Raw genomic sequence first — 13,047 nt, forward strand, 5'->3', positions numbered from 1 at the left:
CAATTATTAATTATTTTACTCTGAATGATGGTGCTGAGATTCACCCCTCCTGTTACCTGTACCTGCTATGCATTTCTTTTCTTTTTTTTCTTTTCTTTTCTTTTCTTTTCTTTTTTGAGATGGAGTCTTGCTCTGTCGCCCAGGCTGGAGTGCAGTGGCACGATCTCTGCTCACTGCAACCTCTGCCTCCCGGGTTCCAACGATTCTCCTGCCTCAGGCTCCCGAGTAGCTGGGATTACAGGCGTGCGCCACCATGCCCGGCTAATTTTTTTACTTTTAGTAGAGACAGGGTTTCACCATTTTGGCCTAGCTGGTCTCGAACTCCTGACCTCGTGATCCACCCACCTCAACCTCTCAAAGTGCAGGATTACAGGCGTGAGCCACTGGGCCCAGCCTGTTATGCATTTCTTTATCTTGTAGAGTCAGAGCACACATCCAGCCTCAGGATCAAGCTCTCGTTAAGTGAGTGTTTAAGAGGCTGTTCTTCTTTTCTGCCCTGTCACCCCAGGACACAGAGCACCTTCTTTTCTCTTGCACTGAGTGCATGAGTCACGTAGGTCAATGTGATTCTTAGGCAGAAGGTTTATGGCTGCCACAGTGGGGATCCGCACTGATGGATTCTTCCTAAGGGGCTGGCTCCAGACAGGATCAGAGGCTTGAGTTCAGAGACGTACACCTGGTTTCTCAGCTCCTCCAGGAGGCAGAGAAACAAGGGAAAACTGAGGCCCAGAAAAGGCAGTATAATTTGAAATTGTTGGGCCAGGCACCCTCTGCTAGGACTGCCTTCATTCCCCACTGGGCTGACCTTGCATTTTATAGAGATGCCTCAAGCAATGTCACCTAAAAAAAAGGCCTTATCGTTTAAGTCTTCTTAATTAGAAGGGAATGTCTACATTATTTACCAATTAACTCCTTGCTCCGCCTCAGGTGCAGTGCTTTAGCCCCAGGGTTCTATAATCACATACAAAATATTTCCACTATTACGATGCTCATTCAAAAATAAATAAATATCAGCACCCCCACAGATGTTTCCTTATTTGCTGAAGGAAAAAGAAGATAAACACAGTTATTGTGATTCACAATATTTGTGTAAAAGGCACCACACTAGAGCCTTCCCAAGTACTCCCAACAATAATATTTTGAGAACTTTAATTTTTTATCTTGGGTGGCTCCATGCCACTTGGATTCAGCTCAGGGCTCCCCCTCAATGTTAACACCTACAGTAAGTCAGAGGAGGCTTGCAGGACAACCCGGTGCTTCCAGGAATTGCCTGTGCCCCCCAGAGGCAGGCGGCCGATTTCCCTTTGGCAGCAGGTGTCAGGGAGGTCTACAGCACCTGATCACCTTTCCAGATCAGCTTGGAGGGTGCTAAAAGCAGGGGTTCTCCAACTTGAGTCACCGTCAGAATCACCTGGAAGGCCTGTGAAACAGATGGCTCAGGCTTACCCCGCAGTGACTGACTCATCTGTGCTGGGGCCTGGAGAGATGCATTTCTTTCTTTTTTTTTTTTTTTTTGACAGAGTCTGGCTTTGTCGCCCAGGTTGGAGCGCAGTGGTGCGATCTCGGCTCACTGCAACCTCTGCCTCCCAGGTTCAAGTGATTCTCCTGCCTCAGCCTCCTGAATAGCTGGGACTACAGGCATGCGCCACCACACCTAGCTAATTTTTTTCTGTATTTTCAGTAGAGATGAGGTTTCACCATGTTGGCCAGGATAGTCTCGATCTCTTGACCTCATGATCCACCTGCCTCAGCCTCCCAAACTGCTGAGATTACAGGTGTGAGCCACTGTGCCTGGCCGGAAAGATGCATTTCTAGCAGGTGCCTAGGTAATGCTGATGCTGCTGGTCTTGGGGACCACACTTGGAGAACCACTGGTCTAATGTTTCTCTTTCTTTCCAAAGCTCCCTAAAATGTTAACTCTCAGATGGGAAACCGATTTGCAGAAGCCTGAGAAGAGACACTCCATCTCCCAGGGATTGCACTGAAATAGGAGGTTTAGGGAGGGTGGGTGAGAAAGGCCCCTCTGGCTGATTCCCAGGCTCTGGGTGAAGGGGTTGTTTCAAGGGTCAAGAATCTGCCTGGTACCTGACAAATTCCTGGAAGGTACTCAGATGTGGTCACTCCCTGGGATGACTGTGCTGGGAGAGGATTATCCTGGATTCTTTGTGGCTGTCTGAACTTCGCACAGAGCATCCACGATATTGGGAGAAAGTCCTTAAAGTTTTAAGTATCTGAGCCCAGTCAGTTTTTGGGACTGAGCCACAGAGAGGAGGGAGTCAGGCCTGACCTTGGCCCTTAGCCTGTCCGGGGTGGGCAGATCCGCAGGACTGGGCAGAAAACTCTGTCAGTGAACGGGAGTTAGAAACAAGTGTCCAGTGAGCCTGAGGCCTGGGCCTGGAGGTGCAGGGAAGGAGGAAGGAGCAGAGCAGAGTGTGGGGAAATGAGGGTGGACGTGGCTTCTGAGCTCGGGAGGGCAGGGGTGATTCAGGCCCCATCCTGGCACAGTGCCCTGTGTCTGGGCCCAGCTTAGGTCTGGTGCTGGGAAGCATTTCACCAGGGCATGTGAGGGATGAACTTCAGGGCTCCAGGGCCGGTAATACACCTGTCCCCCTGAGCTCTGGCCGGGCCCCCACTGATGTCTCACGTGGCTGTCCTCCACACCTCCTGCTGGGCCCATTCAGACCCAAGAGGGGCGCGCTCCTGGGCTGTCTTGGGTCAGATGTGGCATCTTCGAGGTGGGCTGCAGGTCAGACATCACAGGTGCCCGCCACGATGCTCCCTGTTTCCTCATCCAGCTTCCCCCATTCCTGGTCCTCCAGGTTCCCTTCTGGGCCCCTGCATTCGGAGGCTGGTCAGCGGCCCCGCTGCATCCTGTGACTCTGCCCTTGCTCCGCAGTGGTAGCTGAACCTCCCACAGAGGCACTGAGCATGCGCTAGCCCGCCTTCGCGTTCTCTAAGCCTTGCACTCAGGCTTCCACCCACTGGCCTGATGAGTTGGACTGCTCTGGGCCGTGCCTTCCTTGTTGGGATGGCCACTTACTCTCTCTGGGCAGCAGAATCTCCCTCAGTGTCAGGACTGTTGTGAGGATTACGTAAGAGAGTGCTCATGAAATGCATATGAATGCCCTCTGCGTTAGTCCGCATCCCTGCTTCTAGAACTCTGGTCCACTTTCACCCCAGTGTCTGGCACCTGAATCTTGCCTGCACCTGGTGATCTGGACCGTGGGCTGTATACTGGCAGAATTGTGCACTGAGGCAGAGCCGGGTGAGGCTAGAAGGGTGGACTAGGCTGTCTCCCCGAGGCCGTGAAAGTTTAGATGATGTGGGAATTTGAAAAAGAGTCAGCGATGCTCTGCAAATATGATTACTGGAATGTGAAAAGATTCAAAATGAGGGTTTTTGAACTGCAAGGAATGGAGGAGGCCTTTCTACTCCGAGGTGTGACTAATCCTTCTATAGGGGTAGAACCCACCTCCCCTCCCCTCCCCTCCCCTCGCCTTCCCTCCCCTCCCCTCCTCTCCCCTCTCCTCTCTTTTCTTTTCTTTTTTCTTTTACTGAGACCAAGTCTCCCTCTGTAGCCCAGGTTGGAGTGCAGTGGCGCTATCTTGGCTCACTGCAACCTCCGCCTCCCAGGTTCAAGCGATTCTCCTGCCTCAGCCTCCAGAGTAGCTGGGATTACAGGCACGTGCCACTGCACCCAGCTAATTTTTTGTATTTTTAGTAGAGACATGGTTTCACCATGTTGGGCAGACTGGTCTCGAACTCCTGACCCCAGGTGATCCACCGTCCTCGGCCTCCCAAAATGCTAGGATTACAGGCACGAGCCACCAAGCCCGGCCGCATCTTTTCTGTTAGAAGAGTTTAAAGGGTCCCTGGAGCCCGTCCTGAAGCTACTCTTCACGCTATTACGTTTTCAAATGGGAAAGAGCAGATGGCCATAGTGGTGACCCCTTGCACGGACTTAGATTTAGGGCCCCAAAGAATAATGACTGCCCCGAACACAGGTGTCCTCCTTTACCACCAACTACACACTTCCTGAGGGAGGCAGAGGCCTTTGTCTCCAATTTCCAGTGAAAGGAATGGAGACTGGGTGAGCAAGGGACTTGTCTAAGGGGACATGACAGCAAGGGAAGGAGCCTAGGTCCCTGACTCCAGCGTCCAGGCTCTGAGACACATCCGCACCAGTGCGATTCCACTGATGGAGCAAAGGCTGGGTGTCCAGTGAGTCACCTGAGAGAGGCCTCTTGGGGCCAAGTCCTTACTGAGGCTGGGCAGGGAAGCCCTGCTGGAGGGAGGAAGGAGGGGCCCATGGGACAGGGTAGGGCTGGGAAAGGGAGGTTGGGGCTACCCTGGGCCTGCTTGGAGCTTTATCCCTTCCTTGAACTTAGGACTTTCTGGAGACTTGAGGATGGTCCCTCATAAGCTGACTGCATCCTGCTTAGAGCTCAGGGGCGCACCCCCCGCAGGCACCTTCCACCCCTCAGAACCAGCAGCCACAGGCGGGCCGAGGGCAAAGAGCCTCTCCCCAGGGGCTCCTTTTCCTGAGGGACCGTGTTCTGTGTGTGTGGAGAGAGGAGAGCTGCCAGATAAAATACATAAGTACTGCATGGAACATACTTGGACTAATAAATTATTTGTTGTTTCTCTGAAATTCAAACTTAACTGGGTGTCTTATGTTTTATTTCCTAAATCTGTTAACCCTAGCCCAGGCAGAACCCACATGCTGCTGCGGTGGGAGCTTCTGAAATCCTTTCTGCCCCCAGGACGGTTCCAGAACTGGGTGGGGCTGCCTTCAAGAGGCAGGGTCGAGGGGCAGAGGGCTGGGGGAAGGACAGGGCCTGCAGGAGGCAGTTTTTGGTTCGACACGTAAAAAATTTCCTCCTGGAGGCCAAGGGCGGTGGCTCACGCCTGTAATCCCAGCGCTTTGGGAGGCCGAGGTGGGTGGATTGCTTGAGTCCAGTAGTTTGACACCAGCCTGGGCTACATGGTGATGAAAACAGGAGAGTTCCCTGACCCCTCCACACAGTACGTGTGACAGGGGTGTGGCTCGTCTGTTTGGCTGCCATATGCGTTCAAACCCCTTATGGGAGGGGGAGCAGATGGGCAGGTGCAGGAGCTGGGGCGAATACCCCTGGGCTCCAGCCCCAGGGCAGCACCCAGGGGTGGGTGTCTGTGACCCCCAAAGCCCAAGTGGGTGCATGTTGCAGTGCCCTCTTTTAGCCTTGCTGTGCATGGATGGCTCAAGTTTTAACCAACTTCAGTGCCCTCTTGGTACCCAGGTCCTTCCTTGTCCAGCATCCAGGAAGCATCAGGTTGCACATGGACTTGAAGGATGGTGAATGCAGAGGTTTTGTTGAGTGGTGGAGGTGGCTGTCAGTGGGATGGATGGGGAGCTGGAAAGGGGATAGAGTGGGAAGATGATCTTCCCCTTGAGTTTGGCCATTCAGTGGCCAATCTCCTCTCCAGCTGTCCGCAGCTGAACTCTTCTCCGTGTTCACACACTCCTCTTCTCTCCGCCAGGCCATTCTGCCATTCTGCTCTTCTGTTCATCTCATCTGCTTGTGGAGCCTGGGGTTTGGGGTTTATACGGGTACAGGATAGCGGAGCGTGGCAGGTCAAAAGGCAACTTTTGGGTACGAAAACAGGAATGCCTGTCCTCATTTAGGGCCGTAGGTTTCCAGGCATGAGGGTGGGCCTTTGCCAGGGAACTGCCCTCTTCTATCCAGTATTTCCCTGTCTCCTGTATGTATCAGTGACACCCTGTCTCTATTAAAAATACAAAACTTAGCCTGGCATGATGGTGCATGCCTGTAGTCCCAGCTACTCAGGAGGCTGAGGCAGGAGAATCACTTGAACCCAGGAGGTAGAAGTTTGCAGTGAGCTGAGATGGTGCCACTGCACTCCAGCCTGGGTGACAGAGCAAGGCTCCATCTCAGAAAAAAAAAAGAAAGAAAGAAAAGAAATTTCCTTCTGGCATGGGGTCATCATCACAGCGTGCCTCCCATTCTGTGCCCTTCTGGCCACCAGGGCCTTGGGCAGGGCTCTGATCTCTTCAGGGAGCCCTTTAGCTGTCCCTCCCCTAGGCCCGGCAGCTTCCCCACCTCCCTCCTCTCAGGTGTGGTGTGGAGGCCACTCCTCCTGAGGCCCCACTATTAGGCTTGGACTCTCCTACTAGGGGACCAGCATGGCTCCTAATATCCTAGTTAGGGTTGGTTCAACCCATACAGAGTCCCACAAAGTCACCTTTGCTCTGCTGAGCCAGCAGCTCTCAGAAAAGAGGTTTCTCTGGAGCTCTTGCGTGGTAATGCTGCTGCTTTGCTCGGCAGCGTGGAGATTTCTCTTTGTACTTCTCGCCCCTGGCAGGCTTCCACCTGCACACTTGCATGAGTATCCCTAGCACTGAGCAAAGGTAATAGAGAGGAGAAGTCAGGGGCACAGCCAAATGGAGAACCTGGGGTCATGATGCTCTGATCTGTGAAAACAAGGTCTCTGTAGCTCAGACAGAGCAAAGTGGAGTTCCCCTTGCAGACAGCTTTGGATTACCCGAAAATAAAGCCTGGCACTCACCGAGCACCTGCTTGTGTGCTCAAGGACCTGAGCTGTGTGACTCTGTTTACAGTGTTCCACACACCAACTCTGAGGTCAGATATCGTTATCATTCCCATTTGATGCTTGGAGACTGGGGTTTGCAGAGCTTAGGGAACAAGGCCAAGGCTGCTCGGTTGGCCAGTGGCACCAGGTCTGTCCCTTAGGCCTGTGTGCTCTTAACTGTTGGATACACTAGGCACTAGTGACATTTTGGACCTGACACTTCTTTGTGGTTGGGGTCTGTTGTGTACCTTGTAGGATGCTTAGCAGCGTCTCTGGCCTCCACCCACTAGATGTCAACAGCAGTTTCCTAGCTGTGACCAACAAAAATTTTTTGAGGCTGGGCATGGTGGCTCATGCCTGTAATCCCAGCACTTTGGGAGGCCAAGATGAGAGGATCACATGAAGTCAGGAGGTCGAGACCAGCCTAGCCAACATGGTGAACCTCCTCAACCCCTACTAAAAATACACACACACACACACACACAAATTAGCCAGGCGTGGTGGGGCATGCCTGTAGTTGCAGCTACTTGGGAAGCTGAGGCATGAGAATCACTGGAACCTCGTAGGCAGAAGTTGCAGTGAGCCAAGATTGCACCACTGCACTCCAGCCTGGGTGACAGAGTGAGACTGTCTCAAAAATTAAAAAAAAAAAATTTTTTTTTGAGATACTGCCAAATGTCCCCTGGGGGCAAAAACCATCCCTGGTTGAGAACCACTGTTCTAAGGTGGTCCCCGTGTTGCTTTGTCACAGGCAGAGCCAGTCTTATGAAGAGCTGGAGCAGCCAATGGCTCTAAAAGTGTGACCCCCAGTCAAAACCCCCACAGGCTGAGTTAGCATCAAGGGTTTGAAGGAGAGAGTGTTTTGGGCATCTCTTATGAGATTGGGTGTCTGTCTCAGGCTTCGTAGTAATAGTAACATTTATTTAGAATTTATTATGTGCACTAGTTCAGCAGAGGGAACGATAGCACTGATCCTCTAAGCCCACCTATGTGGCCCTACGGATGGCCCTGGAAGCCCTGAAGGAGGGTTGTGGGGTCTGAGGCTGGTGCAGGCCAGGCCTTCCCAGGCTCTGTAAGTGGCTCTTGGTGCCCGAGGAGCCCCCACAGCCCCCACATCCAGGCCATTTTGTCTTCTTAAGATGACAAGTGAAGGGTTCCAGTGGAAAGGAGGACAAAGGACAACTCTTCCTCCCACCCCCAACCCTGTGGGGCTGGTTGTATTGGAATTGCAGGAAATTGTAGGAAGGCTGGGTCTGGTTTGAGAAAACACCTCTTGAACTATGACTGGAAACGTGAACTCCATCCCCCTCCCCACCACCCCCCCTCACCCCCGCTGTTGTTAGGGTGGCTGAAAAACAGAGGTTAACTGAATGTTGGCACTTTCAGTGAATGCTATATAGATTTTAGGAATTTAGGGTACGCAGGTGATATGATTTGCTTCCCTACTATGTTTTAGTGGTCTGTTGGTAAAAGTTTTCACATATTTCTCAATATGTGGATAAAATGTTTCAAATAGAGTGATTAGATTTAAGCATTTCTACCTCATAACTGAGCAAATCTCTACATTCCCCTAAGCATTTAAATAAAATAAAATGTTTTGAAACTTTCCAAGATACAAGTGAATAGAGCATTTACTTATAAAAATTAGCTTGAGATAATGATTTACTTTTTTGCTGCAAATGTTTTTGAAATGTAGCATTTTTGTTTTGTTTTGTTTTCTTTTAAACCACCACACAAAAAAATCCAATTGAGTCTCCAAATGATGGTTACACTCTTACTGGCCAACGTTGTAATTTTTTCCATGTTCCCTGTAAACAGTGGGAGGGGTAGACGAGTGGCTGCCCAGCCAGAGGAGAGAATATCTGGATCTATGCCGCACACTGGAAGGGCCATTATCATCCAAGATGTGTTCTGTGCCAACAGAATGCAACTGTCAGTCCGCTCCTTATTTGAGCCATAAGGGCTGCTTTTTTTTTTGGGACACAAGGTCTTACTCTGTCCAACCCAGGCTAGAGTGCAGGGGTAAAATCTTGGCTCACTGTAGCCTCTGCCTCCTGGATTCAGGTAGTCCTCCCACCTCAGCCTACTGAGTAGCTGGGATTACAGGTGTGCACCACCACGCCCAGCTAATTTTTGTACTTTTTGGTACGGATGGCGTTTCACCATGTTGACCAGGCTGGTCTCGAACTCCTGACCTCAAGTGATCCGCCTGCCTCAGCTTCCCAAAGCGCTGGAATTACAGGCGTGAGCCAACGCACCCGGTCAAGGCTGCTTTGTGTCCATACACCTTGGCAGAATGGGTGCTGGCTTCATTTCCCACATCAGGCTCTTTCATTGGTTAAGCCAAAAATCTCGGGAATGACCAGGACTCTTCTGGGGGAAGCATGACAATACATTCTATAGGGTTGAAGATGCTGCTAAATTGGTCCATTGTCATGGAGTTTTTGGGCAAGGCTGGGAACATCCTCTCAGGAAGAGTCCACTGGAGGGATTATTGAATGATCTACACAAATAATTGGGGGGTGGGAGGAGCTCTAGGGGTTGTCTGGGCATTGAACTTGTGAAAAATCCTCAGGTCCCTCTGGTCCAGTCCCTAGCTTGACCCAGAGCAGCTTGAGGGCAGCATCTTAGGGCCCCTGGGTTTAGCAGGGTGTGTAGTGCGTAGCAGGGGCCCAGTACTTTTTCTAGACAATATAATCTTTAAAATCTTACATGTGTAAAGACACACAAACCCAAAGAGGTTATTTAACCAAGATCATAAATGTAGTTTCTAGTTGAGTCATCACTGTCAGCCAAGACCTTGCTGTTCCACCATTAGCCACAGTAAGTGATTCCTTCATGGAATGTTTATTGCGCCTTTTTGCAACTAGGAGCAAGGGTTGTAGGGTATAATAAAAGCCCTTCCCTATCCTTGGAGTCATTTACAATCTGGTGAGGAAGTTATGATACATGTCTAAAACTGGATAAAATACGTGCTGCTACTAAGTGATTTAAGTGGACCTGGCTTCCAGGAGCCATTAACATGGACATAGATAAAACACATAAAATCCTGCTGCTCCTATAGTCTTTCCCATCTCAGTGAATGACCCCTTTTCTTCCAGTTGCTTAGGCTACTGGATCTTCCCAGACTCCTTTCTCCCACATTCTGCCTGTCAATAAATCCTGTTGGCTCTACCATCAAACATAACCAGAACCGGACCACTCCAATCACCCATGGCGCTCGCTATCACCATCACCCCTCACCTGATGAGTGTACTGGCCTACCCTGTCCCCTCTTCCTCCTATGGCCTCCTTGAGATGTTTCTCAAAATAGCAGTCAGAGCAATCCAAAAAAGGTAAGTGAATCACGTCATTGAGCCACTTGACCCCTCCATCACCCAGGTCTCCTGTCTCCCATTCCCTCTCACTCATCCTGCTTCAGCCACACGAAACCCCTTGCTGTTCTTGAGTATACCGTGTAATTTTATTTCTTCTTCCTATGAGGATCTTCCCCTCATATCACATCACTTCACTTCCTATCCACATCACTTCCTTCCTCACCTTCTTCAGGTCTTTGTTGAAAAACCTCTCCTTCCTTGACCCCTCATCCTATTCAACACTCCCTGCCTCTTTCCTGCACATTACTTTGCTCCATACCACCATCTGACATATTTTACTTTTCTTCAGTTTCCCAGAGTATAAGCTGTAAGGGACCAGTGATTTTTGCTGTATTCTTACTCCTGACACAAAATTTTGATGACAGTTTAGTACTAAGACTTTAGGTCAAGATTTGGAATTTACTTTAGCCTATATTCCTGTGTTTTCCAAGCTTTAAAAGCAAATGTCCCACATTAACACCAAAACCTCAGGCCCCAAAGGTCTCCAGGTGAGAATTATGGCCTTATCTATGACTCTCTCTCAGTGATGATTTTGTTGAACTTTGTTTTTGGTAGTTTATATTATAAAATTAGGTGATATTTTGCATTTCCAAACGTAAAATACTGACAATCTCTTTCAAACTACATTCTGGCTGGGCAAGGTGGCTCACACCTATAATCCCAGCACTTTGGGAGGCCGAAGAGGGCGGATCACCTGAGGTCAGGAGTTTGAGACCAGCTGGCCAACACGGTGAAACCCCATCTCTACTAAAAATACAAAAATTAGCCGGAAATGGTGGTGGGCACCTGTAATCTCAGCTACTCGGGAGGCTGAGGCAGGAGAATTGCTTGAACCTGGGAGGTGGAGGTTGCCGTGAGCCAAGATCCCACCACTGCACTCCAGCCTGGGTGACAGAGTGAGACTCCACCTCGAAAAACAAAAACAAAAACAAAAAAACTACATTCTGATGCGATTCTGAAGTGTCTGTCTAGGGATCATTTACCTCATTGTGCACCGGGAACCATTAAAATAATGGTTGCTCCTTTAACTCTGCAGGCAGTGTGGTCTTCTTGGTTCTGGATGGAGTTGAGAAAAATGTTAAGTTTGGAAAACAATGTTATCTGCTGTAGACAACAGAATTCTTTCTTGATGAGTAAAATTTATGTATCTAAGACTGAACTCCATCTCAAAAAGCAGATCAATAAAAAGCACAAAGGCTTTGCCTAATAGTACAAAACAAAAAGGGTTTGAAATGTAAGGCAGAAAAGTGATGAAATCTTAATAGTACTTTAATTAAACAAGTCACACCTCTGCTGTCAATATAAAAAATAGGCATAAGCTTAAAATATGATGGCAAATGGTGTCCCCAAACTATGAAGTCAAATGGCAAAGAATGAACTTTTTGGCCACAAAAGAGCAAACCTCAGGTGAAGGTATGTATGAAGAATTAAGACCAAAGATCTCTGAATATGGTCAGTACCCAAGACAGGTTATTCTCTGAAATGTTTCCAGAGGAGTTCAGTACTTGCCACTGGAGTAGAAAAACGTATACCAGGAGTGCCAAAGTATGTCTTGTTTCTTTTTTTTTTTTTTTTTTTTTTTGAGACGGAGTCTCGCTCTGTCGCCCAGGCTGGAGTGCAGTGGCGCAATCTCGGCTCACTGCAAGCTCCGCCTCTCGGGTTCACGCCATTCTCCTGCCTCAGCCTCTCCGAGTAGCTGGGACTACAGGCGCCTGCCACCACGCCCGGCTAATTTTTTGTATTTTTAGTAGAGACGGGGTTTCACCGTGGTCTCGATCTCCTGACCTCGTGATCCGCCCGCCTCGGCCTCCCAAAGTGCTGGGATTACAAGCGTGAGCCACCGCCCGGCCTGTCTTGTTTCTTATTCTTGTGTAATAAAGGGACTCTGGCCCTAGGTGTCTCTCATTTTGGAATCATACAATTTGAAATAGGAGTATGGTCCCCTCTCCCTTAAATGCCTAGTTTACTTCTATCGTAGACTAGAACCCTAAATCTGATGCTTTTCACAAGTTCTATTCTATACATGGGCTAGTATGAGAGGAATTCTAATGTTTCAATAAATATAGAGATTCAGAACCCTATCCTTTCTACTTTGTTAACCTTAAATTCCTCTGGAGCCCAGGGGCTTTGTTTTATAGAAGGGTTTTTTAGGGATGCTATTATAAAAGGGTTCAGGCACGAATCAGGGAGGATCCTGGCTTCTCTTGTTGAGGGCACAAGTTATACCCACTAACCTGGTCTCTGGTGCTGTCACTTTATATTCTTCAGGCATCTCACCAAAATGGCAGAACACGGGCAAATTCTAACATCCTGAAGGATGACGCACTGAAGGTCAAGCTATGGGGTAGGTTAATCTGCAGGGGTCAGTGCAGGGCCTGAATAAGCAGAGGCTCTGAAAGAATTCTTCTTCCTACTCTTCTTTAAAAAGTCAAACATAGTCTGGAAAACTCAGCTTTAAACTTTATCTAGACACAAGTGAATTATATTCCTCCATGACAGTTGTACATGGCTCTAGGGAATGACAGGAGCCTGCAAGGTGTTTTGAACACCATGGGTCCTCAAAACAAGTCTCTTGAATGAATGAACATACAAGAACACAGCCCATTAGAGGCCGGGCGCGGTGGCTCACGCCTGTAATCCCAGCACTTTGGGAGGCCGAAGCAGGCAGATCACAAGGTCAAGAGATAGAGATCATCCTGGCCAATATGGTGAAACCCCGTCTCTACTAAAAATACAAAAACTAGCTGGGCATGGTGGTGTGCACCTGAAGTTCCAGCTATTCGGGAGGCTAAGGCAGGAGAATTGCTTGAACCTGGGAGGCAGAGGTTGCAGTTAGCCGAGATCGTGCCACTGCACTCCAGCCTGGGGAGAGCAAGACTTTGTCTCGTAAAAAAAAAAAAAAAAAACACACCCATCAAAAATTAGCCTAGTTAAGTGCAAGAAAACTGAACACTTTTCAGATTGCATCATTCTTACTGGAGACTTCTCACTTCCACAGTTCCCTTACTAATAGGAAAGGTATAATAATTTTAAGAAGAAATTACTAAGTCAGTAAGAAAATACAGTCTCACAAAGAACA

This window comes from Hylobates moloch, unplaced genomic scaffold, assembly GCF_009828535.3.
Source record: "Hylobates moloch isolate HMO894 unplaced genomic scaffold, HMol_V3 SCAFFOLD_22, whole genome shotgun sequence".
Taxonomy (NCBI): Eukaryota; Metazoa; Chordata; class Mammalia; order Primates; family Hylobatidae; genus Hylobates; species Hylobates moloch.